Below are 19,124 nucleotides of genomic sequence, written 5' to 3'. Positions count from 1 at the left end.
CTTGGCTTTGAGTTCAGACCTTGCCCAGAAGGAGTTGGTTTATCCGATTCTAAAAGATCCGAGCCATCTGAACTACCGGGATCCGATGTTTGATCTTTACTTATATCGGTTGTCTTGTAGGATTCAGTAGAAGTAGACAAACCTGTTTCATACAGGTCTGAGTCCGACTCTTCAGAGAGTACGTCGTTTTCGAGTGGAGTAGGTTTCTCCCAATCCGGTGTTGGTATGCGGAGGGAGAGGGGTAGAGGATTGTCGACCGTGTTTTCCTTCAGGACCTTCGATATATTCTCACTGTGTTTGGTTGAATCAATTTTGTCTGTTTGATCTATTTGCTCATTTTTCGCTGTTCGTGTTCTGGCTGCTTTAGCCCCTGAATTTCTCGGGATTAAGTCATATATCTGATCATGGAGCTGGGTGCCAGAGTCCATGATCCGTATAGTCTTTTCCTTTATAGTAGGCCATACTAGGAGCCTTCCAGAATCATCATCGTAATTTCTACTCGTAACAATGGGTTATTTCCCATCACTCTCCTGCATAGCATGTTCTTTATCTGTTTTTACTAATTCGCTCCTTACTTCTTTAGTCAATGGAGTGAATATATTGAAGATCCTGGGCTGAGAAAGATCCTGCGATCCGGTAGTTTTTGCCATTGCTTTTAAGCTTTTAATTGTTTGTAGTCTTTTTGCTTTTTTTGCCATTAATTCTAGGTTCTCGTTGTTGTCGTTGTTATCGTTGTTTTCCATATCCTTTTCTCTCTCTCTCTCTTTTCCCTTTTCTTTTCTACCCCCACTCCCTTTCTTGCTCTCTTTCAACTCCTCCCTCTTTCTCCTGCTCCTTCTCCTTGTCTGTCTCTTGTCCTTTATTCTGTCCTTTATTATAGATACATGTGACTTCTACTGTGAGAACTTACATAAGGCAATACCCAGCGCTTCACTAAGCGCTACAATATAAATTGAAAGACGGAAATATTGTCTTCATTTTTATAAAGAATTCTCTGATGAGAAAAAGTGGTGAGAATATTTTGATAAGTGCAAACAGTGCACCAAGGATGTTACAAGTCGTCCTAACCCCTGCGACCGGGGCCAAACTAAAGACGGGAGGAAATTTAAATTCATATACAGCATTACCAACTGGAGATACATTTACACACTCACACGTGCATGCACATATATACAAGAACACACACACAGGCACTCCTACATCCCTACGCATACGTGCACACTTAGACACATATGCATGCAGGCATGCACGTGCACATATACACGCACACACTTTTGTTTGTCTCACCCCTGTGAGATGCCTTGAATGGAATATTCAATTTACATGTTTGGAAAATGTAAGCATTTGAAGTGCTCTGATGGGGGCAGCAGACAGCTGCAGATACGAGGCAGATAGGGTGGCAGACATAGAAACAGGAGACAGATGAACAGATGGAGATAAAAGGCAGCAATGGCGGCAGACAGAAACAAAAGACAGAGATGAGTGTGTGAGACGGTGGAGAGCGATACAGAAAACACAGACGGGAGAAACGGAGGTACAGATGTGAAGAAGCAAGAGATATTAAGGACCGAGAGCGAGATGAGGCACCATGGGTAATGAGTGCAAGAGAGGAAGGGGAGAGAGAGAGAGAGATGAAGATAGAGGTGAGTGTGCAAGATGAGAAAGAAGGAAAAAGGGGAAAGAGATGAAGACACAGAGGTGAGTGGGTAAGGTGAGAGAGAAGGACAGAGGGAGAGATGGGGTGACGGGTGAAGAAGTAATACGAGGGAGCAAAAGAGAGAGGGAAAGGAATAATATAACACTCACATTACAAATGCAAGCACAGTCAGTCATCACAAGGCACAGGCAGACAGAAGCGCACTCATATAACCCAATTAGACACGAGAACAAAAAGGCATACACTGAAAACATCTTAATAACATATGGATGACCTTTAAACTGAAAGAGGCTGACGTACAAAAACTGAATTTGTTTTACTGATTATTAGGAAACACTTAAAACAAATCAAAAGCAAGTTCCTGTGTGTATCTTTTAAAATTAAAGTTTAAAAAAATAACCTTGACATGTACACTTGGTCATGTACAAGCAGCTGAGCCCGGGATCACCAGGAGGCACTTAACCACCGCCCAATGTCTCCGCTATGGCAACCTACCATATTGAGAGGTACAGTACAGCAGATCTTTAGTGGGGGCAACGGGAAATACCTCAGGAGCCAGGTCATGCTAGCACCTTGATGTATTCTAGTGGGCACTATTAGAGATTTGACAAACAATGATCGCAGACCAAAGGTAAGTCAAGAGGCTCAAAAGGTGACTCAAATGTGCCAGAATAGGGCTCCTACACCCACAAATAACCCCGGGATATCAGAGATTCTGATGCCAAAAACAGCAGATCAAAAAAGAAAGCACAACACTATCAATAAAAATCCTAGCCTCTGACAATCCCTTCCCTCCCCCGCTGGGTCAGAGACGGAAGCACTCAGAAGCAGTCTGTCAGTGCCTCCTTTGACAAGTGTGCTGATGAAGTGCATGTATGCCATGTAATTTCATGTGTTCTCTCGCTGTCACTTTCACTCTGACCTGCACTCCTCTCACCCACAGAAATGCGCATTAATAGGCTACGGCGGCAGGGGCTCACCTCCACGATAGAGACTATGGTACCCAGGCTTCTCACGCCGCCTCGGCTCCACTTACGAACTAATGGACTTCAATCTGTGTGAGTGCGGTCCAGCTCATGCACAGAATGTGGGACAGTGCTACTTAAACTGCATCGCTTATAAACATCAGCTCTGAACTGGGCTAATCATGAGAGGCGGAAATAGAAAACAGAATTCAAAATGGCTCAATAACCAAAACAAGAAAATTTCCAAATAAAAAACAACCTAAGGTGATGGAATAAGCAATGAGACAAACTGTCATTCGGCATGTGTGGAAAGGTGCATCTCTGCATTCGCCTGCAAACACAGACGCCATGGTGGCAGTGAATTGCCGGAGCGGGGAGAGGGGCTGACTCACCTCGCTACTTGAAGGAGTTAGACGGGCTAGACGACAGGCTGGCAGGGGGATGAGTCTGCACAGCACACCCAGCAGCTGCAGCGCTGGTGGTGGTCTGATGCAGAGGCAGCTGCCGGGACAAAAATGAACAAGAAGCCCCCGCCATTGCCAAGAGTGTTGTGTGTGGTGCCCACTGCTGCCATTGCACTGACGAAAAAGGGCAAAAAAGAGTCCTTAAACGCAAGAGTGAAAGAGCACGAAAGTGGACGAAAACTGTAGTTAAGCTGTGCTGCTTCCGGAATAAACGGAAGTGACGCATCCTAACTACAGCCAATAATAAGCCCCATAAGAAAAGCTATGCCAACGTTAAATGGCAAGCGGAAGGAGAAATTACCCGGCAATAGGCGGAGTTTCTCCCAACACACAGATTACTTCATGCCTCGTAGAGGCAGCGCATGCGCTGTCCTATGCGAGACCTAATGGAGGCAGCGCATGCGCTGCCCTATGCGAGAGCTAAAAAATACTTAAGCATGTGTGGGCACCAAACACACGTCCGTGCACGAAAGAAGTTATGCCTTTGTCAAATCAACACTGCTTGGTGAAGAAATGCGCCTCAGGTGCCTCTCCTGTACTAAGCACAATCAATGCTGCTTCTGCAAGTTCCACGACATGTGACTGGTGGTAGTATGTGAAATGTTATGTTATATGGTTTGTAAAGCACGCAAATACCTTAAAAAGGTGTCTTGGTGCTAGTGTTATGAAACATGAGGTGGCCATTACTGTTATGTCCCAGAGGTGACTCAGCAGGTGACTTTGAGTACTAGAGATGTGAAAAAAGCCCGGTTTTAAGGTTTTTCTACTCTTTAACACATTGGGTTGATTTCTTCAATGAAAGGGTAATGCATTCCACCACTTGGAGGTTGAAAGAAGTAAACTTCTTCCTCCCCAATTTAAATTTTTTAATTCTAGGGGCAAGTACTTTTTGCTGAGCTAGATTGTAAGGTTTCTTGAATGAAGCTTGGACTTTCTTGATAAAGTCAATATACTTCCTGGGAGGTGGGCGTGAGTAGCTGACGGGAAAGACGAATTGAAGATGTGCAATTTAAACACACATGGTGCCCGTTGTAAATTAATGAAGTCTACAATTGGTGGTGCTTTGATAATGGCAAACGATCAGTACTACATGTTCCTTTTAAATGAGGCTATTCGTACAATTAGAAGATGCACACACATCCCTAAAGTGTGTTAAATGAATATACACATGCACAGAAGCAGCCAGCGTGCACTATGCTAATGAATAAAGACAACATCAACATATGCACACCTTACTTCGAACTGAAGCAAAAAGTCAAAAAGATGTACAAAATAGTGAAGCCAAAAGGTTTAGCAAGTGAATAAAGAACATGCAATTATTTCTGATGCTGTAGCCCTTTCCTGTGATAAAGTAACATTTATGTATGTAGGGAACATGTGATCTGGCAAGAGATCCTTAAAACAGCCTCTCTGCTTCCCCAGAGCCCGGCGGGAGTCCAAAAACGTGCACAAAACCTGTCCATATTTCATTTACCTCCCAAAACTTGCCTGCTGCACCTGGATATTTTTCAGGACTAAAATATATTCTCTGCGGCATCTCGCCCATTGGTGACAACAGAGAGGGGTTTCACAGCAACAACAGGGGGAAATATTGGTTTATGCTAGCCTTGACTTAAAAAAACAAGAATGGTGCAGAAACTCTCAGTCTGGTGTGTGTTCAAATAATCTCCAGTATGTTGGAGGCTATGGAGATGGAGGTAGGATGCTTGTATGGTCCATACCTACGTGAAAAAGTGGTCGCCATAGCAGTCTGACAGCCCGGTAATGTTGAGTAGTTTCTCGTGTTAGGGCAGATTCCCAAACCCCATTTAGAGATTATACAAATATGTTTTAACATAAATTGTGATTAATCACTAATCACCGCTCGCTGCACTTCGGGACTATTGAATGATAATTGTAATTAAATGTAAACAATGGAGTTACGGCAGATACATGCTGGTACTAAACAAAGCACCAAATGCGAAAACAAAACCAAGTCGGGGGGAGGAGAGCGAGCATTTGTGAAAAATAAAGATCAGTGTCCATGAATCGAGCGCCACGCTGAGCCGGGGAAATGCTGTAAATGAAAAATGAAACCAGCTGTAGAGAAATCACACCAAAGCAGTAGGTGTAACAGGAACTGTATTTATTACAGACCAACACAGATTGGAAGGAGTGCAGAGGGCTGAGGGGAAGTGACTGCTTATGATCGGTTCCGCAGGTAACTGACAACTGTCAGCTGTGTGTTCTAGAACGCCCAGCTGATAACACAGTGCGAGGACAGTACGGTGTCCAACTGTAGACACAGCATGAGGTACCATGCATACAACTACATACATACATCCTTAAATGCAACACATCTTCCCCCTAAAGGAGAACAGAAGAGGAGGAGAGTGAGGGAGAGGGAGAGAGAGAGAAAAGAGAAAGGTGGTGGACTTTTGCTGTCCGAATGTAGAGGAACCTGGTGGTAGGCAGCCTTGAGGTCCATCGAGGAGAACCATTTGGCATCCTTGGTGTTTGCCAGCATTTAGTTTTTACGTGGGAGGGGGAATTGGTCAACAAGGATATTATTGTTCAAATCCCTATGGTCCACACATAACCTACAATTTCCATTGGCCCTCTTGGCCACGACCAAGGGAGCCACCCACTCGGAAGACTCCACCTGTTCGATGACCCCTTCTTCGAGTAATTTGTCCAGTTGCTTCTTAACTTCGTCTCTGATGGCAAAAGGAATGTTTCTGACCTTTTGTATGACTGGGGACGCGTTTGAAGGGGGCTCTAATCCTGACACCTCCCTGGCGCCGTGAGGGCAACAGCATTCCAGCACCAAAACCCTGAAAGGCTCACATAGCAGGGAGCACACTTACCGGCCAACAGACCTTCAGGTCCGCCGTGAGGGCAACGGCTGCATTCGAACTACGAATCCCAGGCTTCCTTGACTGGCGCTAGCAGGTGACATCAGTGGCAGGAGTCACCTGCCTACATCTACGCTGCACGCCTCCCGCAGCGCGGGACGTGTTTGAAGGGGGCTCTAATCCTGACACCTCCCTGGTGCCGTGAGGGCAACGGCATTCCAGTTCCAAAACCCTGAAAGGCTCGCATAGCAGGGAGCACACTTACCGGCCAACAGACCTTCAGGTCCGCCATGAGGGCAACGGCTGCATTCGAACTACGAATCCCAGGCTTCCTTGACCGGCGCTAGCAGGTGACGTCAGTGGCAGGCGTCACCTGCCTACATCTACACGGGACGCGTTTGAAGGGGGCTCTAATCCTGACACCTCCCTGGCGCTGTGAGGGCAACGGCATTCCAGCACCAAAACCCTGAAAGGCTCGCATAGCAGGGAGCACACTTACCGGCCAACAGACCTTCAGGTCCGCCGTGAGGGCAACGGCTGCATTCGAACTACGAATCCCAGGCTTCCTTGACCGGCGCTAGCAGGTGACGTCAGTGGCAGGCGTCACCTGCCTACATCTACGCTGCACGCCTCCCGCAGCGCGGGACGCGTTTGAAGGGAGCTCTAATCCTGACACCTCCCTGGCGCTGTGAGGGCAACGGCATTCCAGCACCAAAACCCTGAAAGGCTCGCATAGCAGGGAGCACACTTACCGGCCAACAGACCTTCAGGTCCGCCGTGAGGGCAACGGCTGCATTCGAACTACGAATCCCAGGCTTCCTTGACCGGCGCTAGCAGGTGACGTCAGTGGCAGGCGTCACCTGCCTACATCTACGCTGCACGCCTCCCGCAGCACGGGACTCGCGCGGGCAGCACCCGGACAAGGGCGGGCCCGGCCTTGCACGTCATCGCCAGGAAGAGGCAGGGCTGGGCCCCCCCTCTAATGTAGACTGTTTGCAGGTGTACTTAAGATACTGTTGATCAGCTGTTGGCAAGAAGGACGCCATTAGCTGATCGGTTTTATTTGGCCAAACACTCATCATGGGGAAAAGAATACCAACTGTGCCCAGACGAAATGGTAAGCAGAAAATACCTGTAACAACTTCCACTACCCCACTGCCTAGCTTGACTGCCATAGACAAAACGTTACAGAAGACTATTGGTGTTGTCGCTACGGCCATTCAGAACACTGAAAGGCGTCTCTTGCTTCCACCAAGTTTGCCCCTATTTATGCATCAAGAAAACTCATTGGATTCCCTGCTTGCTACATCTTATGCGGGGCTCCCGGGCGCAGACTCTGAGAACTGTATAATTGTAGATACGGCACCCCTTGGACATTTGTCTACAGACACCAGGCTCTCGTCAACTCCCACTATGCTAAGGCCAAGCATGAATAGGGATCCTGATTTTTCGTTACCCCCAGTTAATGACCAGACACACTCCGAGGGGACAGGATTATGCCCCGATTTTGATGTATTGGCAATAGACGGGGATAAAAGCGCCAGCATATCGATGCAAACCAGGGGGCAGAAAGCTAAGAGGCAAAAAGCCAAGAGTAAACGGAAACCTACAGAGCCAGCACCGAATAAACATAGAGATAAGGGTGGGCACAACCAATCACGGAGGACTGCTGCCCCTGTAGAGCAAAATAAGGATAAGGGGGATGGTCAACCTAGTGGGATGGATTCTCAAATTATAGAAGCCAATACAGTGTTGGGGAATGAGGGATTTTGGGGGAGATTGGAGACCCTGATAACCACCCTTTTAGGGCCAATTAATCAACAAGTCCTTAACATAGATAAGAGGCTGAGAGCATTCGATGATCATGTGACAAAATTCGGCACAGGGCGTAATCTAACAATTACACCAAATCTGGGGATAACTACTGTAGATAAACCCAAAACAATCGCGGCTAATATGAACAACAAAGCCCATAATAATGCCCCCTTGCCAACACTAAAACCAAGCACAAGCAAAAACTCATCAAATGCGGAATCCTCAGCCAAATGGGCACTTAAACCTAAAACAACTAAGGCAGTCACCCTTGAAGGTACGGATCAAATTGTTGCCAAAAGTAAAAGGGCACAATCTAGACAAGCTAATAATGATGCCCGAAATTCCCCTTCAGCTAAGCTGGATCAAACTATAGCAACCAATACGAGACACATCCCGGCTCGCATTAGCCTACCCCCAGAGTGTGGAGCCTAGGTATTGGTTTTAGTTAATGTGCCTAAATTAAGGAAGGAAGGACCAAGAGGAAAATTGTACAACTCTTAAAAATAGAACCCTCCACTGGTTATCTAGAAATTGTCATTTTCCTATGGAAGGAGCAGGGGAGATCATTCATACCCAAAGAGTGGGGTGGGTGGGCCCGTTGAGAAAAAAGTTTGAGGGGGACTGCATAATTATAAATTTTAGGTCCCCGCAGTGGGCGCAATCCACGCTTGCAAAAGCCCCACAGCCCTCACCTTGGGAATATAATACTACTCTCCTCCCTCTTGGATACTTCTACAGGCACTTAATAGACTCTAATTTTGGGATTAATTCCCTAGCACATCAATCGGACCCAAATTTTAATATCAGGAACAACAGTCGACTGTACCACCAGGATCAAAATCCCAATTTTAGGACTGGCCTCCCATCAGGTAACTTGATCGCACCCCCAGCACACCTAATGTCACACCCATTCTTTCCCATTTTGCCCCAGCATATCCCAAGGGAGAGGTCCCACGCAGGGACTAACCAAAATTTTAATATGACCCAGAATGAGTTGAGGTATACGTACAACATCCCAACTTACAACCGGTTTGAACACGTTTTTCAAACCTAGAAGATCAGGATTGACTGGGGAATAGTGAAAGCGATATTGAATGTGCAGAGGTAGTTAATGCTACTGGGGAACATCCACATTCAACACAAATTAATACAACTCAGTCAATGGTAGCACAGGACGTTATTGTCCTATCCTCAGTCATATGCGAGGATATAACAACTTTACTAACCCAACCCAAGCAGAGCGCAAGGGACAAGTTTTTAGGTTCCCCCAGTCGTTCTGATTTGTCAATCCTTAGCTGGAACGTTGCTGGCTTAGAACCAAGACTGTCAGACCCTCAATGGGTCCAGCTATTGGATGGCAAAGACATTATTATGTTTCAGGAGACATGGGCTGTGGGGAATTTGCACATAGAGGGCTACCACTGCTTTAGTGTGACTGCATCTAAGCCTGCTTTTGGTCGTGCAGTGGGAGGACTTTTTATTGGTATCAGGATATTGGCGGGTGGTACTATTAAAGATTTATCAGAAGGGAACCCAAATATTCAGGTTCTTGAATTCAAGCGAAAGACTAGGATTTATTTAATTAATTTTTATAATAATGATTTTTACTCTGTACCCAATAAGAACTATACAGCACTCTCTACGACTTTACGACATCTTGAAACAAACATAGGACTAGAAGAGGAGACGGGATTTTAATCGGGGGAGATTTTAATGCGAAAATTATTAAAAAAGTGTCGGCCTGAGGACAATAATTACTTAGATCAAGCTGAACGAAGGGGTATTGAATTAGCTAATATGCTAAGTGAACATATTCTTAGCAATGCCATGGAAACCAGCCAAACCTCTAGGATGGCTTGCGCCCCTACGTTTAGAGGGAGGGACTGCCGCTCAACCATTGATTTTATTTTTACATCCCCCTATTTAATAGACCGTGTAATAGAATCTAAAGTGATAGAGACATCATTTGGAGATCATAATCTCCTCACAATTACTCTACATTTAGGCCCCAGTCCGGCATATGTTAATTTAAACGGAGCAAGAGATATTATACCATCTGGTGATGGTCTCCGTTTAAAATGGAGGGGAATTGATTGTGGAGTCATACTCGAAAGTGTGAAAAACGAACATCTTGAATTAATTAATTCCTGTTTATCTTTAGACGGGAATTGTCCTAGAATAATCCCGGACTTTGGCAAACTGTGTTTAGCAATAAAAACTTCTTTGTCAGTCCCACTACCTACAAAAGGGAAAGAGCCAAGGTGGTTTGATTCTGCCTGGTGTTCAGCAAATAGGGAACTACGTAGGGCACTAACCACCAAGCCAAGGAGCCCAGTAGAGGTACAGACAGCTAGGAAACATTACAAATTAAAAATAGCTGAAAGGAAGGCTGCACAATTGATGGAACAGTGGGAATTGTTGGTGGAAGCACCAACCTGAAGAGCAGTGGCCCATTTTGGTCAGCCGTTAGGAAAATGCGCGATATGGGCAAACATCTATCCCCAACTAGCTGTAATATAATCAGCAGCACCTGGGAAGCCCATTTTTCTAAAATATATGCTGCCCCCACCGAGGATGTAATTATCTCGGACTTGGGACAGCTGCGCAACTTGCAGATTGGCCTTTATGAGGTAGAAGTAGCCATTAGAGAGAGCCTTGGTAACAAGGCCCCAGGCCCAGATGGATTCCCTATAGATGTTATAAAGCACAGTCCGGACTTATGGGCACCAATTCTCCTTAATGTTTTTAATAGTCTTTCAAAAGCGCCCATGCCCAAAACTTGGGCCACCAGTATCATAGTCCCAATTTATAAAAAGGGCGACAGATCAGATCCAGCTAACTACCGTCCGATCTTGCTCCTGGATAATACTTTAAAAATACTCGCGCGAGTCATTTATAACAGGGTGGTAGAGTGGACCGAAGATTCAGATTTACTGGACCCGTGTCAGATGGGATTCAGGAGCAAGGTGGGTACGGTGGAGCAATGTCTGAATTTAAAATTGATAATTGACAAGTATAACGTTGCTCGATCGTCCCCCATCTACCTTGCATTCATGGATCTCTCATCTGCTTTTGATTTAGTCAATAGATCTACATTGTGGACCATGCTTCTTAGCTATGGTCTGGATGAGGACCTTGTACATTTCTTGGCTTACCTTCATACCGATCTTAAGGCACAAGTCAGGATTGGGATGGGTGGCGAAGTATCCGGAGCCATAAAAATAGGTAGGGGGGTTAGACAGGGGTGCGTTCTAGCACCCCTGTTCTTCATTATCTATATTAATGGTATAGCAAAAGCACTGAAACAAGTGACTAAAGATGTGCCAATTATTCAGGGGTACCTTTTGCCAATTTTATTATACGCAGACGATGCGGTCCTCATGGGCCGCGCTCCAAACTCCCTCCGTTTGCTTGTGGAAACTTTTGTCCACCACATGGAGGCCCTAGATCTGCGTGTGAATTTTAAAAAATCTTTTATCATGTCATGTGGGCCTGGGAAACGGAAGCTCAATACTATATATATATATATATATATAGGGTTAGATAAATTTAGAATCTGTAAACTCTTTTCCATATTTAGGGTTGGTTTTCGCTGCGAACGGCTCATGGAGTGGGCACTAAGCCTCTCACGCCCAAAGAAAATAGGTTCTATTAGAGCCATTTAAAAAATTTTTAGATTACAGTGCATTCCTGCAGCTACTTATGGGGCTGAGGTTTGGGGTTCGGGAAAAAGTCCTGGTATTCAGCGTGATGACAGCCGCTTTTGTAGGAAATTATTGGGCGCCCCAATCTCATCCTCTGAATTCATTTGTCATAAAGAACTAAACCTCCCCTATGTCTGTGACTTTATTAGATCTAGACCAGCTCTATTCTGGATTAGGATTTGGAGGAACAACTCAGCTTCCTTAACACAAGACATAATTAAAGACTGCCTCAAATGTGATCACGGTTTATTAATCCCCTGGCTTGCCGGAGTTCTAAAAACATTGTGTGCTGTGAACAGAGGCGATCTTTTCTCCGATCCATCCAGAATTGAACCTAAAGACAAGGTAGAGGTCAAACAAGCACTATATGCACTTTTTGACACAGAAAGAATGGAAAGGGAAACATCCAAACCTACCGTTGCCACATACATGGAGAATGATCTGTGTAGGCAACCGCTTCCACCTTATCTTACCCTCCCCATGTCTAATTGGGAAAGGTCCTTGTTATTTCGCCTTAGGGCAGGTTCTGTGAAATTTTTATTGGGCTTTCCCTTGGGCTATCATCACACAACAGAATATAACCCTTGCCCGTGTGATGGTATTAGTACACAGAATGATTTGCACTTCCTATTTTTCTGTACATTTTATTTAAAATATATTAATTGGTTCTTAACACCTTATTTTAGAAAACAAATACCTCTTTCTTTGGGGGAGTCTCGCTTAATGCTATTCTCCCTGGATACAGATGAACTAATTTTTCGCACCAGCACTTTTTTGAGACTTATAACACGTGTATGTAAAATGATGGAAAATCCCTGGAAATTAATTGATGAGAGCTGTATTGGTTTTAATAATTATGAAATTGTATTTTGAATTATTGTGATAATGAATTGTTCTTATCTTTGTACTTTTATGGATTTTATGAAATTCGAATAAAGGTCTTTTGAATTGAATTGAATTGACTGGTACCCTGATTGTGTTTGAATCCGCTTAGGGCCGCCACTCTGCCCTGAAAACACTTTGGGAAACTTCAGTAACATGGTTGTGCTGAAATCGTCTTTTTTGTTTACCATCCAGACAGGATCAGGCTGGCAAGGGTCTAATACAATCCCTAGGCTGCCTTGGTCCATCCATCCCTAGGACTGAGGGCCCCAACATGGAGACATACAGCTTATCATAGGATTCTCTCCCTTTGAATGCAAAGCTGAGCCTTCTGTAGCCACATACTTCAATAGCTTCACCCCTAAAGGTCTTAATAGTTATGTCTGGCTTATCCAATCTATCACCTAAGGTGGGTGCAAACTTTTCCTCCCATACTTGTCTATTTACGATGGTGTAGGGTGAACCTGAATCTGCCACTATGGACATTTTAATTCCACTTATTGTCATCTCACACATGGGTTTTTTCAAATGACTACCTTTCTTGTTTATAACCTGTGGTCTGGAACTTCATCAATGTTGAGCACACACATGTTCAAGTCAGAGGTGTTGGTATTGCTCTCATTACACGTGTCTACTAACCTTACGAAATTTCCTATTCTCTTGTTGCAGACTTTTTGGAAATGCCCCATCACTCCACAGAATGAACATTTAGTTTTCCTTGCTGGACATTTTAAGTTGTACGCCATATGGTATGTACTACCACATCTGTAGCATTGTCTTTTACTGCCCACTTGAGTTCTGTTTCTTTTGTATCTGCCACCCTTGTTCTTCTTTCCCTATTTTATGTTTTGTTTAGCATCAACGGTCCTTGCGACCGTCTCTTCCTCTTTTTTCACGTTGCTCTCTGACAACACCGCTTTAGCACACCTACCTGTGAGCTCAGCCCTTCTGGCCACGTCTGTGATCGTTTGTAAAGGACTTTCCCCTTTTGCCCACAGGTTATCCTGTATGGTTGTGTTGAATCCTTGCATTACGATTTGATCCTTTATAAATTCGTCGTTCCGTTCTCCAAAACTACACGTGATGGCCAAGCTTTTTAGGACAGACACAGTCATCAATGCTTTCATCCTTGCCCTGCTTCCTGTGGAAAAATGTATACCTGTCCACTTCTACACACACTGTTGGTTTGTAATAGCAGTTTAAATCATCAATAGCATTTTTGTACACATCTCCTTCCCGTTCAGCTCTTGCTTTCATGTTTATTTTATTGAACACCTTTATGCCTCTTGCACCTAAGCAGTGTAGAAGAACTTTGTATTTCTTTTCAGCAGTGAAATCCTCATCTCAATCAAAGGTTGAGATGTAATTTTCAAAATACTCCCTCTATTCTTCCCATTTTACCCTTGGCTCATCTTTACCTGGTATGACTGTCTGGGTAGGTGTTAAGTTCCATATGTATCCTGAAGCCATGCTTCTTATTTTTTTAAAGTTGTACTGCCTATGTATAGCTAGAAGGGCATATCTAAATGCGGAATGCAGAATAACAGTAATTCCTAAAGACAATTTAAAGTTATTCACAATGTAGCGCGTGTCTGTGCTGCATATTCACATTGAGTAAATACCTTTAGTGCACCACGCATTAGTGATTGTTCTTTTTTTCTGTGTTCCTTATTTCCCCCCAAAAAATCGGAATAAGCTGGTGTTCCAATCTTCTTCCCTTCCGATCAGTGAAGAGTTCTGACAGAGAAGTCTTTTTTTTTTTTTTCAAAATGGTGTCACGTTGTCCAGCATGATGACGCCCTACGCAGAGCTTCTCTCGTTGAAAGCTGGTTTGCTAACTGAATACACTCTGCTTTGCCGCTCGTTGAACCATGTACGTCACAATGGTTGCTACATGCCTCTTGGAGCTTGGCTGGGCACGCGATCAGCTGTGCGTCATATGTGAAGAATGTCAGTTGAAAAACGGTAAACTGCCAATTATAACCGTCTTATCAGTTTCTCCTCATGCTTCAATTCACAATTACGCTTGCTGTTTAATTTGCGCCCCTTCTATTATTCAGTCCATTTCCTTTTTCATTTACTGTTTTCCGCTAGTGCAGACAAATCACACGTGAAACACCTTGAGTTGCGAAGCCTCTTGTTATATTGTACCTCTTTATTTGATGTTCATTGCTGTTCCTTTAAGAGCCCCAGTTGTTGTTTAAGCAGCACCATAGCAATGGAATGTATGTGTGTGGCCAGCAAGTCAGTTGCACTTGACTGAACCAAGCTGATGGATGGGACATTTCCTTTTGCTGAATAAACTTATCTTTCTTCACCTATTTGGAGAATATACTTGATTTTACACTGGCGACGATGGACTGAAACTAACCTACGCTTCCAGCACTGATCTTTCAAGGATTTGTCTCAACATCAAAACATGTTCAAGAAATTCTTCAACTCTCCTGTGAGTAACAAATTTGTTTTTCTTCAATTGACAACTCGCTGAGCTGCGCCACATGACTCACTCTAACAAACTCTAATCTCACGTTTAAGGGTTGGGAGGCTCCGATGTGGGCTCTGCTAGAGTTTAAAACAAAAAATTAATAGCCACTGGATTATCTGGCTATTCAAATTTATAGGATCATTTCAAGGAAGCTGACTATTTCACTTGGTGTTTCTTCTGTTTTCCTTATCTCTTTGGAGTGTTTTACTTCGATAATTCAACACTTCTGTCAGAACTAATGTGAAATTAAACAACGCTTACTAAATTCAATACAGCGTTCACTTTAGAGACCAGCTGCCAAGTTAATCATTGCTTCAAGTTACAATTTTAGTGTAATAGATGGAGCTTAATCTATACATCTGACTCTTAAATCCAACACGAGGAAGTTCTAATAATTTTGGTGCTTCGTCTTGAAAATAAATGTGCAGCAAGACTTGACGTGTGGCACTTTTCCAAAGGTGTTGTTAACTTTCATCAATGTGCATGGTGAGGTTTTCCATGACTTGACAAGAAATCTCAGGTTTCCGATTTAACCTTAAACCTCGAAATACCGTTGCTCACGTTTAAAGAAAAAAAAGGTTTTAGCACATCGGGTTGCTTGAGGAATTGAAGTTTAAAATTAAACAAAGAGTTCTTCACTGGCAAGCATCGGTTTCAACGCTCGTTTTCATTTCTACTCATGTTTATTTTTTGGCAGAACTACATAAAGACTTGAAAGCCTCAATAAGGATGTCTCAGGAGGGGAAATGTACTGCCAGTTTTAAATCTGGTAGAGGGGTACGTCAGGGTTGTATCCTTGCCCCTATGTTATTTACATTATACATAAATTCCCTTGAAGATAGTTTGCTAGCTGCATCTCTTGATATTCCACGGATAGATAGTACTCCCATACCCGTACTTCTCTATGCGGATGACACAGTTTTATTGGCCAGGACTCCGCTTGGTCTGCAAAGACTATTGAATTCCTTTGGGGATTTTATGAAATCCTTGGACCTTGTGGTTAACAATGGTAAATCCCACACTATGGCACTGGGTAAGGGAAAAAACAATCATAAAACGTTTAACTGTAATGGAAATGTTATTTCTAGAGTGAAAGTATTCACCTATTTGGGAGTCGTCTTCGACGATAAGGGTACCTGGGCATCTCAACTAGCTACTAAGGTGAATGCGGTACGTAGCTCCTCAGCTGCAATTTTGAGCTTTGCGAAAAGGCTGGGAGGGAAACCTTGCGAGGCCATCATAAAAATATATCAAGCAAAATCTGTCTCAATAGCTAGGTACGGGGCCGCAATTTGGGGGTACACTAACCCTGAACCCATTCAAACAGAAGAGAACACATTTTTACGTGCTCTTCTTGGTCTTCCCCAATCCACAGCGACACACTCGGTTCACCTTGAACTGGGATTAGGATATATTTCTGACATTATAAAAATTGCCCCAATTCTGTTATGGATTAGAACCTGGCTGAACCCGGACCTTACGCTGAATCATAGTATCTTGAATGATTGCACTAAATTAGACAAATGGAAAGAAATCCAGTGGCTGTCCTATATTAATTTGATTGCTAAGGAAATAGGACGCCCCGAGCTTTTTACCAACCCTGAAGGTTTATGTAAAGCAGATCTAGCGTGGGTTAAAACATATTATATTAAGCACTGCGAGGTTGAGCGTGAATCTCATGAGCTCTGTAAATCTACAGTAAGGGCTCACCTCTTGCTTAATCTATCTACAGCTATGCACCCGTATCTGTCAACAGTCACGAATTTTTATCATAGATGGCTTTTGACTAAACTCTGTTTTAATCAGATCCACTTAGTATTAAGTGTCCCACAGGGTTGGTTTAGGCCGGATGATGGGGTCCCTTGTAAATGTGAGGATTTTTCTGTTCAAGATACAATGCATTTTATGTTTTTTTGCCCTTTGTATTGTGAAGCTAGGAAAAAGTTTATTTTCCCTATTCTAAGAGAGGAAGCTTTCGTACAAGTTAAACCCGCATTATTGTTTTTACAATTAATGGAATCCCCTAGAACTATGTTTTGTGTAGCCAGCTTCCTCGTTGCTTCCATTAGGTCAAGGAGGATTAGACAGGCTGGATTGGAGGAAATTAATTAGTTTTTACAAATCTGATTCACCGTGTAATTTATTTTTTTAAACTACGAAAATGTTGGGCTGTTCTTAATTTGTTTAATCATGTATTGTACACTTTTATGATTTTAAATTATCGAATAAAGTGGTTTTTTTCATTGATTCATGAAGTCTTTGTAAATCATCATGTTAACTCACCAGTTGCTGTCTCGTTCCAGAATCCCATAGCCGGCATCACCCACTCCATCGGTGTGACTCTGGGAACGTACTTTGACAAGGTTCGGTCGCTCTGTCTTCCGAACACTCGCTTGGGCAGAGTGTACGTGTGTGAGGCTGCGCAGGCGCTCTCCTGCTGAATCTTGGCATTTCTTTGTTCGACAGCCCTGGGGGTGTGTGCGAGAGGTCGCGCATGTGCAGAAGAACTCTCGCCTTAAGATTTCCTGTGCTAAAGGTCGCGCATGCGCAGAAGAACTCTCGTTTTCAGACTTCGTGTGCAAGAGGTTGCGCTTACGTTCGCCTTCAAATCAACTACTTGAACAGTCTTCCTGGAATATTTTAACAGCATCAAGGACACATTCAAATAAGACATGTCATCTTGAAGGAATGAAGCTATTGACATGTTCTTTGTCTGAAAATATGCATTCCACTTTGTTTCACTCGTGACAACAGTTGATGGATTTTTGTCTCACAGCCCCACCTAGTGTCTCCTTCCATGAACTATTTTATTTTATTCTTCAGGTGGTTTTGATTACGTTCCAAGATTATTCTTGTTCTTAGAAAATTGTACATCCTTTTGTAAGTTTAACTTATTAGTGGTATGTAAAATATTCCTTTTTCTAGGTAAGAGGATTAGTTCTCACTGTCAGTCTTTGGACAGTTGCATAATACACTATACATGTGATGTGCATAGTTAATTACGGCACAGTTTCAAACTTTCCTTAGGTTGGATGCTGTTGGATGCTGTTTGTTACCAATTGCTCTAAGCCTTGTCACTACACAATTGTTAACGTCTAGCTTGTAAGAATACAGAATGTTGCCACACCACCGTTTTTCCTATCTTCACCTGGCGACCCACCCATCAAGTGGCAAAAGTGGAAAAAGGTATTTGAAAGGTATGCCAAGGTCTGTGGAACCAATTTAAGTGCAGAACGAAGAACTGCACTTTTGTTACACTGTTTAGGGTCGGAGGGTCAGGAGGTGTTTGATTACCTTCCAGACATAAATGACAACACTCTGAATGAATATTAAGTATGTGTTCTTAAGTTGGATAGACATTACTTACCTAAGGTGAGCACTATTCTGGAGAGATATCACTTTGGGCGTAGAACCCAATATGATGGTGAAAGCGTTGAAAACTATAACACGTCTCTCCGGAAACTGGGGTCTTGTAAATTTGATGCATTGCTGGAGGAGAGAATTAGGGACCAATTTATGCTTGGTTGCAACATACAGAAAGTAAGAGACGATTTCGGGCAAAAAGAAGATCCTACTCTAGATGACGTTATTAATATAGCTAAGCAGTTGGAACATTAAAGTGCGTGGAAATAATTACTAAACCAGAAAATAAAAGTAATGTCATGCAGGAGGTTAGGATTTCTTCTAATGGTTAAGTCTCCAAGAAGAATATTAAACCTAGCAGTGGTGCCTCGACTATGAGTAAAAAGTCTAGCTTTCAAGGGAAATGCTTCGGCTGTGGAAATTCTGGTCACCTAGCCAATGACAAAAAATGCCCTGCATTAAAGGCCATGTGTAGTAACTGTAAGAAAGTTGGACACTTCACAATTGTTTGTCATGCAAAAAAGAAAAAGACAAAAGTGAGTTCTGTGTCACCACATGAAATGTCTGATAGTGAATCGAATTCAGATGTTGACTGCGGACAAATAGTATCCCAAGTTTCTGACAGTGATAAGAAAGGGCCATTTGATGACATACTTGTAGAGGGGATTTGTACACGAGTGTTGTTTGACTCGGGGGCGAAAATAACTATTGTTTCTAGACATTTTTACACTCACTTTCTAGAAGGCAAAGTAAAAATCTCAAAAGCATATATCAAGCCCTATGCTTATGGTGGAGAACCGATCAAACTCATTGGGTACTTTCAAGGTTTGATCGAATATAAAGTAAGACTAGCTTCTGGAAAGATTTATGTCTCTCACAGAGGTGACAGCATCTTAAGCTGGTTCCATCAACGAGATTTATGTGTCATGCTAGATCCCAACAGTAATCCCCCCAT

General features: G+C 43.3%; 1 long non-coding RNA gene across 1 annotated transcript in view; it reads left to right on the top strand.

The window, feature by feature from the left end:
* LOC146830561 (uncharacterized) overlaps positions 1 to 19,124 on the top strand; it is a 169,313-nt gene that overhangs the window by 116,468 nt on the left and 33,721 nt on the right. The window lies entirely within an intron of this gene.

This window comes from Triturus cristatus, chromosome 5_1 (genome assembly GCF_964204655.1).
Source record: "Triturus cristatus chromosome 5_1, aTriCri1.1, whole genome shotgun sequence".
NCBI lineage: Eukaryota > Metazoa > Chordata > Amphibia > Caudata > Salamandridae > Triturus > Triturus cristatus.
This window is presented reverse-complemented; position numbering and strand designations above follow the sequence as displayed.